At 42.2% G+C, this 12625-nt stretch overlaps 1 protein-coding gene across 1 annotated transcript in view; it reads right to left on the bottom strand.

The window, feature by feature from the left end:
- Positions 1 to 12625, bottom strand: part of CARS2 (cysteinyl-tRNA synthetase 2, mitochondrial) — a 127923-nt gene that overhangs the window by 103556 nt on the left and 11742 nt on the right. The window lies entirely within an intron of this gene.

Here is a 12625-nt window from a genome sequence, read left to right as displayed (position 1 = left end):
CAGACTTTGTTTCACTGCATTTCTTTGAAAAATTTCAATACACAGCATTTACGGTAACCACTTGCTTACTGGACACTTAAATCCCTCTCCTGTCCAGACCAATTTTCAGCTTTCAGCGCTGATGCACTTTGAATGACAATTGCAAGGTCATGCTACACTGTACCAAAATGCCATTTTTATAATTTTCCCCACAAATAGAGCTTTTTTTTGGTGGTATTTGATCACCTCTGCGGTTTTTATTTTTTGTTAAAAAAAAAAAAAAAGTAAATATACCGAATAAAAAAATAAAATAAAAAATTGTATTATAATAGGAGGTAATAGAAAACTGGAATTGAAAATAAGAGAAGTATACTGGATAAACCGCTTAGACTCTTTGCAACCCAAAGGGTTAAATACAGATTTTGATCTTTATTTATTTTTTTAATGTTTTTGTGCTCAGATCGTCAATATGTGGATCGGTCGGCTGAAAGTCGGGCAATATGACAACACATTATGAGATTGTTTTGAAATTTTACTTTTTTGTCCTAAAAGTGTATATATAACATGAATTTGATTGTTAATTGATTATGTTTTATACATCTTTTTATAGATGAACTATATCACCAAGTATATTTTCATCTAGGGAAGGTTCCTATTGACCAGTTTTCAGCAGTCGTTCCAAATGTATATAGATTGAATGTGGAAATAATGAGATACAAAGTGTTTGCCATAAGTAATGATTCCAGCTGACTTGAATTAACTGATTAGTAGCACTTGCTAGCTATGTGTCTTTATATATAAAATCTGTTATACTATTAGTTGTAGGTATGTGGTCATGAGGAAGGGCGATATCATGGTTAGCCCGAAACGTTACCTGAAATATACCTGATGTAATGTAATTTTTACAAATACATTTTCAGTGGTTGTGCAGCAATCCCCGTTTGCTTTTGTGCATATATTATATTTTATTTATCGGCGTATAACACACACTTTTTTTCCCCTTAAAATCAGGGGAAAATCATGGGTGTGCGTTATACGCTGATCTCCCACTGATTGTGAGCTTTTCGGCCATTCTCGGAAAGCCGAAAGCTGCCGAGATACACAGGTCATCCGCTCTGTATCTCAGCGACGCCATTTTTAAACGGCAAGCCTGCAATGACACTGACAAGGCTGCAATGCAAGGCTGCAAATGACACTGACAAGGCTGCATTGATGGGCATTTAAATGTAAGTTTTTTTTTCCTTAAACTTCCCTCCTAAAAGTTTTTATATGCTGATAAATACGTTTAAAAAAAAATGGATAGAGAGAGAGATATATATATATATATATAGCTATAAAATTTTGGAAACAGGTAAGTTTTCCCCTTCATTGATGTACGCTGATGAGGGGGCACTGATGGGCACCAATAGGTGGCAGTGATGGGCTCTGATGGGTGGTAGTGATAGGTAGCACTGATTGGCACCACTGGTTGGCATTGATAGGTGGCATTCATGGGCATTGATAGATGGCACTCATGGGCACTGGCAGGTGGCACTGGTGGACATAGATGAGGCAGAATTGCCTCTTCCTCTTCAGGACCAATGTCCCTTGCAGATAAGCCGGTGATCGGCTTTTTTTTCTCCTCACGCTGTCAATATTACTGAGCTTTTGTTTACATCATGTGATCATTTGTCATTGGCTGACAGCTGATCACGTGGTAAGGGGCTGCAACCACCATGCATGTATCCAAAGACGCAATCAGGATAACTCATTAAACTTCAGGCTCCAGCAGTCCAAAAAGTTTACATATGACATGTAAAGCAAAAAGGTGAAGCAACAAAACATAGTGAAGCCCGTAAATAAAAATATATTAATTTTATTGTAGTGCACTTACAGTATTGAAGTTACACACGGGCATCTAAAAAAGCAGTAGATAACATCAGAATTCCATATTCAGCATGCTTGCATCAGTCAGCCTTACATGTTTCATCCAAGGGGAATATCGTCAGAGGCATGACCAAAAGATGCAAGCATACTCTATATATAATAACCCAATATGAATGTCGGGTGCTGAGTTTAAAATTCCATGCAGCAACTGTATTCAAGTATGTCAGCTTAGGCGTCAGAACATGTGCACTGTGAGGCTGAAAAACTCACTTACTCACCAAGGTGTCTCAGGAGGGCGGATTCTTAAACCAATGGGTGCTTTCCTACAAACCTCCCCCATTGAGTAAGAGAAGCAGGAGATGATGGTCTCCGGAAAGTCCCCATATTAAACAGGATGTAATCATTAGACAGCGCCAGCCTGGAGGAACGGGCCAAGGTGGAGAATACAAGACTAGAAGCCAGTGCAGAAGAGCAGGGAGCACTGCTACCAACCCCTTCCTCCAGCCACCTGGGTGTAAGTAATGCTACCCACCCAGCTGCTAAAGCTGGCGCCAGGCCCTACACATAGGGGGGCTGCACGGGCCCCCTGCAGTATGGGGCCGGGTCACAATTGTGACCCCTGTAGCTACGCCCCTGCTAGTATAGATCCATTCTCACAGGTTTACTTTGAGGATAAACTCCCAAAAAATTAAAAAATTAAAAATAAAAAAAAGTGCAGAAACCTTTGCATTATGTCTGTGAAATTTCTAAGTTATCCAGTGCATAGGATATCTAGTCCAAGAAGTTTCTTCATCCAGATTATTCCTAATTTAAGTGAGCAGTAATGAGCAAATGGCTTAAATTCCTTTCACTGTGTTATTGTAAACAAGACATTTTCCTAATTTTAAGGAAACATACACTACTCAAACCTTTTCAGAATAGCAAGTGATGACAAATCTTACAATGGAGGTCTTAAAATCACAGATCAAGTCCAGCTGAATGTGACTTAAGCCTAGTACACATGGGCCGAATGTCAGGCAGCATCAGCTGGCTCAATAGAAACGGGCTGACATTTGGCTCATGTGTACTGCAGTTGGTGCGACAGTATTCATGCGGCTTCTGTGAAAGGGGCATGACCAAAAAAGGTCTGCCGGTTGGTCGGCTGCCGATCAAAGCCCTTAGCCAATTTCATTGGACAGAGAAAAGGATTAACCCCTAAGAGTGCCTTAAAAGTTCACTTAGGGGTTAATCCTTTTCTCTGTCTAGCTATTTGGATGTGGCACATTTCAGAGACATTTTCCGACAATACAAGTTTTTTTTTTCGTTCAGTCTTGCTGGTTTAAAATTTAAAAAAAACTACTAGTGTGTACCAGGCTTAAGGCTGACCATACACTATCCAATCTGATTGTACAATCTCCTTTAGATCTACCATGTACAGCCAGAGCTTGTCTGGATAGATACAAAATGAAAAGATTGCTAGGTTTTGTCCTCCCATTATTTTTGGTGTCTCTAAAGAAGATTGTACAGAGATTGTACAATCCGATTGTATAGTATATGGCCAGCCCAATTACTAGCATTTCTGTTTTGCATATATGAATATGAGAAGATAAAAAAGACAATGTATTTGGAGTCGACCGATTATCCACGTGGCCGATATTCACTTTTTTTGAAGAATCGGTATGGGTAACAGACTTACCAATATTACCGATATTGATTCAAGTGGGTGTACCAGGGTGATGCATGCAGCTGCAGGCATTACCCCAATAATATTCTTTAGAGCGGCTTCCTTGTAATAACAACCAATGCCGCTAAGCAACCTATCAGCCGTTATCACAGGCCCCCCCCCTCCCCCCACCTTTTCGTCTTTCTGCCCGGGTCTCCGGGGCGGAGCGGTGGAAGGAAAGGGGGGCATCTTCGGGTGAAAGGGAGACCCGAGCATCCCCCCCCCCCCCACTGCTTGTGATAACAGCCGAGCAGATGCGTAGCTGCATCAGTTGTTATTACAAGAAAGCAGATTGCTTTGTTCGGGTCTTGGATCTAGTAACCCTGAAGCGATCTCATGACATCACTTCCGAATTACCGGCATTCTAAAGGCGCCAGTTTAAAAAATATAAAGTATTCAAAAACGCTGATCTTGGTGCTTTGAATACTTTTAAGCGCAGTGGAGGAGTTTAGGGTCTTATAGACCCCCAGATCCCTCCATTAAGAGGACCTGTCACTGCCTATTACTGTCACAAGGGATGTTTACATTCCTTGTGACAGCAATAAAAGTGATAAAAAAAAAAAAAAAAAAAGTAAAAAGGAAAGTGTAAAAAAACAAAAAAAACAAAAAACAAAAAAAAAAACACATTTTTAATCTACATAATATCGGCATCTGATTTCAGCTTTCAGCCTTAAAGGCAGCCAAAAAATAGGTATCGGTATTGGCCCTGAAAAAAAGATCCCTACACTGTATACCAGGGCTCTACTTGTAATGTTATATAAAAGCCCTGAATCCATCCAGCATGAGCATTTCTAAAGCTAAGAAAGTCACGCAATCCCAAATCACCAATATTATAATAACTTCTTGCAGGATATCATATTGTGATTTATTTTAGCTCTGAAAATGCACAAAAAGACCCTGCTTTACCTGAAATGTCTACCTCATCATGCAGAAAATACCGGAGGAAAGCAATTACAGAGTGTGAAGCAATAAAAAGTGAAATTGCTAAAATATAAACCATTTGTATCCTGTACAATCAAGAGGTTGAAAATTAGGTTTGAAAAAAAAAAAACTATATTTAAAGTAGAAAAATTCTTTAAATAGAAGCAATAAGATACAAAGTCCCCTTCTCATAATCTGATTATTGCTACAAAAGGCCTGTATCCCCTGTGGGGGGGTAGCTCAATGGAGATCACCTTCCCTGGGAAAAGGGTAGTCCAAACGGCTGTTTTTTCTTAAAATCTAACTTGTAGCCAGTTTCATTTTAAAAGATTGCATGAAAATCAGATTAACAAAAACAGAAAATAAACCCTTGCCATCCAGGCACTAACTAAACATTGCAGGTTTGCCAACTCACAGGTGAAGGGCTTCTCCCAGTCACCCACAAAAAAAATATGAAAGGAGCAAAAGGGTGGGCTTTTGAATGAAGCACGTGGTTGAATTGAATGCAATGATGGATATTAAAAATGTTTAATATTCTGTAAATCTCTGATTACATGCATACATTCCATCTACATAGAAATACACACTAACCGTAGTGTCATTTTCTAGAACGGTGGTAACTGATATTAACATAAGATTAGAGTCCACCAAATGTCACGATTGGGTACACATATATTGCAAAATAACATCTGCATGCATGGCCTATGCCCTTGCTGATCCCTATCACGAAAAGTGATGGTAAAAATATATTGTCATTAACCACTTAAGCCCCGGACCAATTTGCAGCCAAAGGACCAAGCCCCTTTTTGCGATTCGCCACTGCGCCGCTTTAACTGACAACTGCGCGGTCGTGCGACGTGGCTCCCAAACAAAATTGGCGTCCTTTTTTTCCCCACAAATAGAGCTTTCTTTTGGTGGTATTTGATCACCTCTGCTGTTTATTTTTTGCGCTATAACCAAAAATAGATCGACAATTTTGAAAAAAAATTCAATATTTTTTACTTTTTGCCATTATAAATATCCCCAAAAAATATATAAAAAAACATTTTTTTTTCCTTAGTTTAGGCTGATACGTATTCCTCGACATATTTTTGGTAAATTAGCAATTATTGATTGGTTTGCGCAAAAGTTACAGCGTTTACAAAACAGGGAATAGTTTTATAGCATTTTTATTAATATTTTATTTTTTTACTAGCAATAGCGGCGATCAGCGATTTTTATTGTGACTGCGACATTATGGCAGACACATCGGACATTTTTGGGACCATTGTCATTTATACAGCAATCAGTGCTATTTAACCACTTGCTTACTGGGCACTTAAACCCCCCTCAGTCCCAGACCAATTTTCAGCTTTCAGCGCTGATGCACTTTGAATGACAATTGCGCGGTCATACAGCACTGTACCCAAATGAAATTTTTATCATTTTTTTCCCACAAATAGAGCTTTCTTTTGGTAGTATTTAGTTACAGCTCGGAGTTTTATTTTTTGCTAAACAAACAAAAAAAGATGCAAAAAAATAAAAAAAATAAATCATGTTTTAATAGTTTGTTCTAAAATTTTGCAAACGGGTCATTTTTCTCCTTCATTGAAGTGCGCTGATTAGGCGGCACTGATAGGCTGCATTGGTGGGCACTGATGGGCTGCATTGGTGGGCACTGATGGGCTGCATTGGTGGGCACCGATAGGCTGCATTGGTGGGCACTGATGGGCTGCATTGGTGGGCACTGATGGGCTGCATTGGTGGGCACTGATGGGCTGCATTGGTGGGCACTGATAGGCATAGTTAAGGCGGCACTAATAGGCACAGATAAGGCGGCACCGATGGGCACAGATAAGGCGGCACAGATAAGATGGGCACAGATAAGATGGCACGGATGGGTACCACTGATAGATGGGACTGATGGGCACTGATAGGTGGCTCTGATAGGTGGCACTGCTGGGCACTGATGGGCGGCACTGCTGGGCACTGATGGGCGGCACTGGGGTGCAGCACCTTTGAGGCAGATTGTGGGCACTGTGGGTGGCACTGTGGGCACTGCTGGGTGGCACTGACGGGGGGCACTAACTTTTATTAAATTGGCACTGCAGGGGGCAGGTGGGCACTGGCAGGGGGCAGGTGAGCGCTTACATTACTGGCCGTGAGGAGGAATAATAGCCGATTGCCAGCTCCGTTCTATCACATGATCAGCTGTCATTGGCTGACAGCTGATCACGTGATAAGGGGTCGGGATCGCCCCTTTGCACGGATCGGTGATCAGGCGAGTCTCATGGACTCGCCGATCACAGAGCGCGCCGCGCGCGCCCCTCAGGGGGCGCTCAGGCCGCTCGTACACGGGACGACGTCAATAGACGTAGTCCCGGAAATGTAGGTCCGCGCTAATGCCGTCATTTGGCAATAGCGTGGTACCGAAGTGGTTAAATGCACTCATTCCTGTGTAAATGACACTTGCAGTGAAGGAATTAACCACTAGGGGGCAGTGTAGGTGTTATGTATGACGTTATGTGTTTTTTTTATAGTAGGGGGCGTGGCCTGGTATGCGACGTCACTGATCATCTTTCCCTATAAAAGGGAAGAGACGATCAGCGACAGGCTCAGTAGGAAGCATGGGGAGAGGTTTGTTTACACAGACCTCTCCTCGTTCTTCAGCTCTGTGACCCGATCGCGGGACACCAGCAGCGATCGTGTCCGCTGGTCCCGCGGTCACTGAGCTCAGCTTTTTAAGTGCTCATGGCTGGGCACTTAAAAAGCAACGTAAAGCTACGTGCTTGTTCCCAGCCATGCCATTCTGCCAATAAATATGTGCAGGAAGCGGTCCTTAAGTGGTTAAGATCCGGTAGTGCTATAGTACCATGGTACATGGTAGCTCAATGCGGAGTAGGAAATAGATGTTGGAATAAGTAAACTTGTATCAATAAAAGGGGGGAAATGAATGGGAACTCCCCCTCCCCAATAAATCACTTACAGAAATATGTGCAATCGGGGGCGCAATGACTTGGGCTGCGGGCCACCCAAGGGCATCAATGTCAGGAGCTGAGGAGGCATGTCCAGTGGTGGCACCCACCATGGGTGGCAACTCAAGCAGGGCAACACAGAGCACCCGTGGCATGAACATGTGACAAAATGGTGATGAAAGAGTAAATGAGCAAATTAATAGCAATGCAAAGGCTATGTGACTGGGAATGTGAATACAGTGAAGGCTGTGCTATGTGGCAAGGACAAGTTTATATGGGGGGGGGGTGACAATTGCTGGGGGTAAATGAAAAAAGTTGACCATTTTATCACGGGTTCATACCATGGGTGCTGTGTGCCCAGTCCTGCCTGGGTTGCCGCCAATGGTGGGTGCCGCTGCTCGACATGCCTCCTCAATTCCTGATTAGGGATGAGCTTCGAGTTCGAGTCAAACTCATGTTCGACTCGAACATTGCCTGTTCACCGAACTATTTGGGGTGTTTGCGGCAAATTTTAAAAGCCACAGAACACCCTGTAAAAGTTTATGAGAGAAATCTAAAGTGCTAATTTTAAAGGCTTATATGCAAGTTATTGTCATAAAAAGTGTTTGGGGACCTGGATCCTGCCACAGGGGACATTTATCAATGCAAAAAAAAGTTTTAAAAACTGAAGTTTTTTTGGGAGCACTGATTTTAATAATGCTTAAAGTGAAACAATAAAAGTGTAATATTCCTTTAAATGTCGTACCTGGGGGGTGTGTATAGTATGCCTGTGAAGGGACGCATGTTTCCCGTGCTTGTTTAAGCATTATTAAAATCAGTGTTCCCAAAAAAAAGGCAGTTTTTAAAACTTTTTTTGGATTGATACATGTCCCCTGGGGCAGGACCCAGGTCCCCAAACACTTTTTAGGGCAATAACTTGCATATTAGCCTTTAAAATTAGACCTTTTGATTTTGAACATTCGAGTTCCATAGACTTTAATAGGGTTCTAAAATTCACACGAAGTTTAGATCTGTTCGCAGGTTCTAGTGCGAACCGAACCGGGGGGTGTTCGGCTCATCCTTACTACTGACATTGATGCCCTTGGGTGGCCCGTGGCCCCCGTCATTGCAACCCCGATTGCACATATTTCTGTAAGTGATTTATTGGGGGGGTTCCCATCCATCTTCCCCCTTTATTGATACAAGTTTACTTATTCCAACATTTATTTCCTACTTGCAGATACATTGCGTGCTTGGCCTGATGAGTGGCACCAAGCCACGAAACCCATTGAGCTACCAACTGCTGTGTACTATAGCCCTACTAGATCTTATTTTATTTATTTTTTCCCATCACTTTTCGTGACAGGCATCAGCAAGGTCATAGGCCATGCAGATGTTATTTTGCAATATATGTGTACCAAATTGTGACATTTGGTGGACTCTAATCTTATCATGTTACCCTTTTTTTACCCATGTTAGTATCAGTTACCACTGTTCTAGAAAATGACACCATGATTAGTGTGTATTTCTATGTATATGGAATTTATGTATGTAATCATGTATTTACAGAATATTAAATATTTTATTATTCACCATTGCATTCAATTCAACCACGTGCTTCATTCAAAGTCCCACCCTTTTTGCGCCTTTTATATTTCTATATATTGATAGGGATGGAAGGCACATGACCTTACCAGGCCATGGCTTCACTCAAAGTCCCAAGATTTTCCCCTTCCCCCTTTCTCTCATTTTTTTCACCCACAAAACAAAGATAATGCAAACCTTTTCTTTCGCTCACAAAGCAAACTTCACATAAGCAGCTCTCTCAGGTTTTAGCTTCCTGAGTTCCAGGCCAAGAGCAATCTCTTGCTCTAGTCCTGCTTTATTTATACCACCCGATGGTGGACACAAGTGGACCACAAAATCTGGTCTGGAACCAAGTTCTGCCAAGTTGGCTGGTAAAACCTGGACCAGATTCCACCTTAGTTCCCTGCAAATGAGCGCACGTGAGGTGAAGCATAACCTTCACTTAGCCTTTCATAATGTCAGTGGAGGTCGCCATAGCCTCCATCATTGGGTAGAGTATGTAGATGTCCAAGGTCCAGAAAATCAAGAATGTGCCCTTTCTACTTTATGTCCCCCAGGGGTTCAGGCTTGGTCCCCTCTTTTTTGGTCCATCTTTCCTGTCTACTTTTTACTTCCTGTCCCCCCTCCCCCCATTCTTCCCCCCTTATCTATTATATTTGAACATCTCCCTGTACCCATCACTCTCTTTGTTAAAGAGGAAGTAAACCCCGATGAGTTTACTTCCTCTTTTTTTCCCTGCAAAGGTAAAGCATAATGGACTACTATGCATCGCATAGTAGCCCATTATGTGTCACTTACCTGACACAGGAGCCAGCGAAGTCGCCGCTGTCCCCTGTAGTCCGCCGCATCCATCTTGCTTGTGGCGTCTCGCAGCTCCGCCGAATGACAGCAGCGAAGCCGCGATGACGTCACTCCCGCGCATGGGCACGGGAGTGGCGTCTCGCAGCTCCGCCGCTGTCATTCGGCAAAGCCGCGATGACTTCACTCCTGCGCATGCGCACGGGAGTCGACAAATGCGGCAGCTCCATTCTTGGAACTGCCGCGTTTAGTGCGCCTGCGCGCCGCTGTCTACGGCGCATGCGCCGTAGACAGCGGTGCCTGTTTTCGGCCAAATATCTCCTAAACCATATAGGTTTAGGAGATATTTCTTGGACCTACAGGTAAGCCTTAATCTAGGCTTACCTGTAGGTCAAAGTGGTTTGTAAGGGTTTACTTCCTCTTTAAAGCATATTTCAAAATTTTAAAGTGGAAATTTAGTCAAAACGCTAAACCTACTCTCTGCCACATTCTAAACCTAATCTAACCCTGTAAAAAGGAAAAAAAAAAAAAATCATACTTACCTGTTCTGCAGCCGTTCATGTCTGGTCTCCAGCAGTGGCTTTTGTGTGCAGGAGAGTCGACAACTCCTGTGAAATGCCTGGGAAGTGACATCACCCATAGAGTTACTATGAGGCTTCCATTGTCAGCTCTCTCTCCTGCACACTCCTACACACTGAAGCCGCCGCTGACAGCTCAACGTGAGACCAGATCGGAGTGGCTGCAGAACAGGCAAGTATAGATATTTTCTCTATAGGGTAAGATTAGGCTTAGTTAGTAAATTTCCACTTTCAGTTTTAAAATATACATTGACAACGAGAGGGATGGGTACAGGGAGACAGTCAAATATAACTCAGGTGTTAAGACTGGGGCCATGGTAAGGAAAGAATTAAATAAATAAATAAATAAAAAAGGGGGGAGGAGGAATTCAATATATCCAATACAACAAACTATGAGGTATAAAAGTTATTCATTATATATATAGCTGTGTGATCTATCCACACAATGCCTACTCATTGCTCTGTTCAGGATGTTGTAGCTTTTTTTGTACCCATGCAAATTATAATATAGTTGCTTCATCTTCTTTCTCAGGTGACAACCTGTGTTGCATCCAAAAATGTCTGTCAGTAAAATATAATGTAAATCTGTGCTCAGGATTACTAGCAATGTATTTGGTTCAGATTGTATGTTCAATAGCTGAAGCACCTAGCATTTTAAATTAGGCTACTTGAAAAAGTCATTTAAAGTTTTTTTTACTCCCAAAGAGAAGCAAACCTTGAGTCACCTATTAAGTTCACAGACTGAATAAGTAGGCGCACTGCATATTATATATATTATATATATTTAATGCCAGGGTCTCTAAAGCTTTCAGTACAAGGGCCACAACATATTTTACAATAATTTGCAGACAGAAAAAAAAAATGTTTTATAAATGAATGAATATGTTTTACATGGAGTTTTTATTTTATTCTTTATATAATCAGAATGATCTGATTCAGAAAAACAGAGAAGGCGTTTCAGAAAAACAAAGCAAAGAAATTCCATATAAATTTAGGTCCATAAGTGTTCTACTTACATCAGGGTCCTTATTAATGTCACCCTTTTCATGAGAGTTTCCATCAGAGCCCCATTTTAGTTAAGGGTACTCATCAGAGTCCACTCTTACATCAGAGTCCCCTTACAGCGTGGCTGGGAGCCTGGGGAGCCCAGCTGTAGCAGCAGGTAGAGCAGGTCAGGATGGAGGAAGTGCTGTCCTCCTATGAATCCTGGGTCAAGCACATGATTTGTTTATTGGATGCGTGAGTAACACCAGTATGACGTGTCAACAGGTATACCTTTTGTATTGCACCCAATTGCCACTGGTGAATTCTTACATAAATGATTATTAATTTTCTCAGTTACTCATGTTCATGAGATATTAAAGCCTTTGTTATTAAAAAAAAAAAAAAAGTGATGTTATACTTACCTGCTCTCTGCCATGGTTTTGCACCAAGCAACCCAGCTCCTCCTCTTCTCGTGTCCCACACTGGTGCTCCTGGTTCCTCCGTCCTACCAGGTGCCCCCACAGCAAGCAGCTTGCTGTGGGGGAGAAACCCAAGCATGCACACTCCCGAGCCACGGCTCTGTGTGTCTATTAACACACGTAGCTGTGGCTTGGCCCCGCCCACGTTGTCTCCTGATTGACAGCAGTGGGAGCCAATGGCTTCCGCTGCTGCCAAAAGCCAATTTAGGACTGCTAGTCCCTGGAGAGGCAAGGCTCTCATGGAAATCGCTGGATTGAGAGGTGGCTCAGGTAAGTATTGGGGGGCTGCTTCACACAGATTTTTTACCTTCATGTAAAGAATGCATGAAGGTAAAAAACCCTGTGCCTTTACAGCCACTATAATTTGCAAAATCTGCCAGTTGTCACACATGTAAAAGGATCACAAGTATTAGTCCACAGTCCCAAAGTTATAAGGTTTTACATATACACAGACTCAGCAACAGTTCCAGTGGGGTAAGGCAGCAATTCAGATTTGAGAGCAAGAGTGACAGATTTTAAATCAGGAGATGTCTAATAACACTTGGACTCCACAGATGCTACAGCATGCTCACCCTAAACCTAACACCAAAAGTCAGCAGGCTCCTGTATTATAATTTAAACACCAACTACAGAAGAGTTGTAAGGAGGATTCACAACAAAACATCACAATAGAAAACTTCATTCAGGAATGGACGTTCTGCAAAAAGATCCCCCCGAATGCTGGCTGTACTTAAAGTTGACACTAAACAATATCCGTATTCTCTAAAAATGATCCGTACACATCAACTACTTACTGTG

The sequence above is a fragment of the Lithobates pipiens genome, unplaced genomic scaffold (genome assembly GCF_037356315.1).
Source record: "Lithobates pipiens isolate NorthernLeopardFrog02 unplaced genomic scaffold, aLitPip1_a1.2 Scaffold_16, whole genome shotgun sequence".
NCBI lineage: Eukaryota > Metazoa > Chordata > Amphibia > Anura > Ranidae > Lithobates > Lithobates pipiens.
The sequence above is the reverse complement of the archived record's forward strand: the minus strand, read 5'-3'. Positions and strand labels throughout refer to the sequence as shown.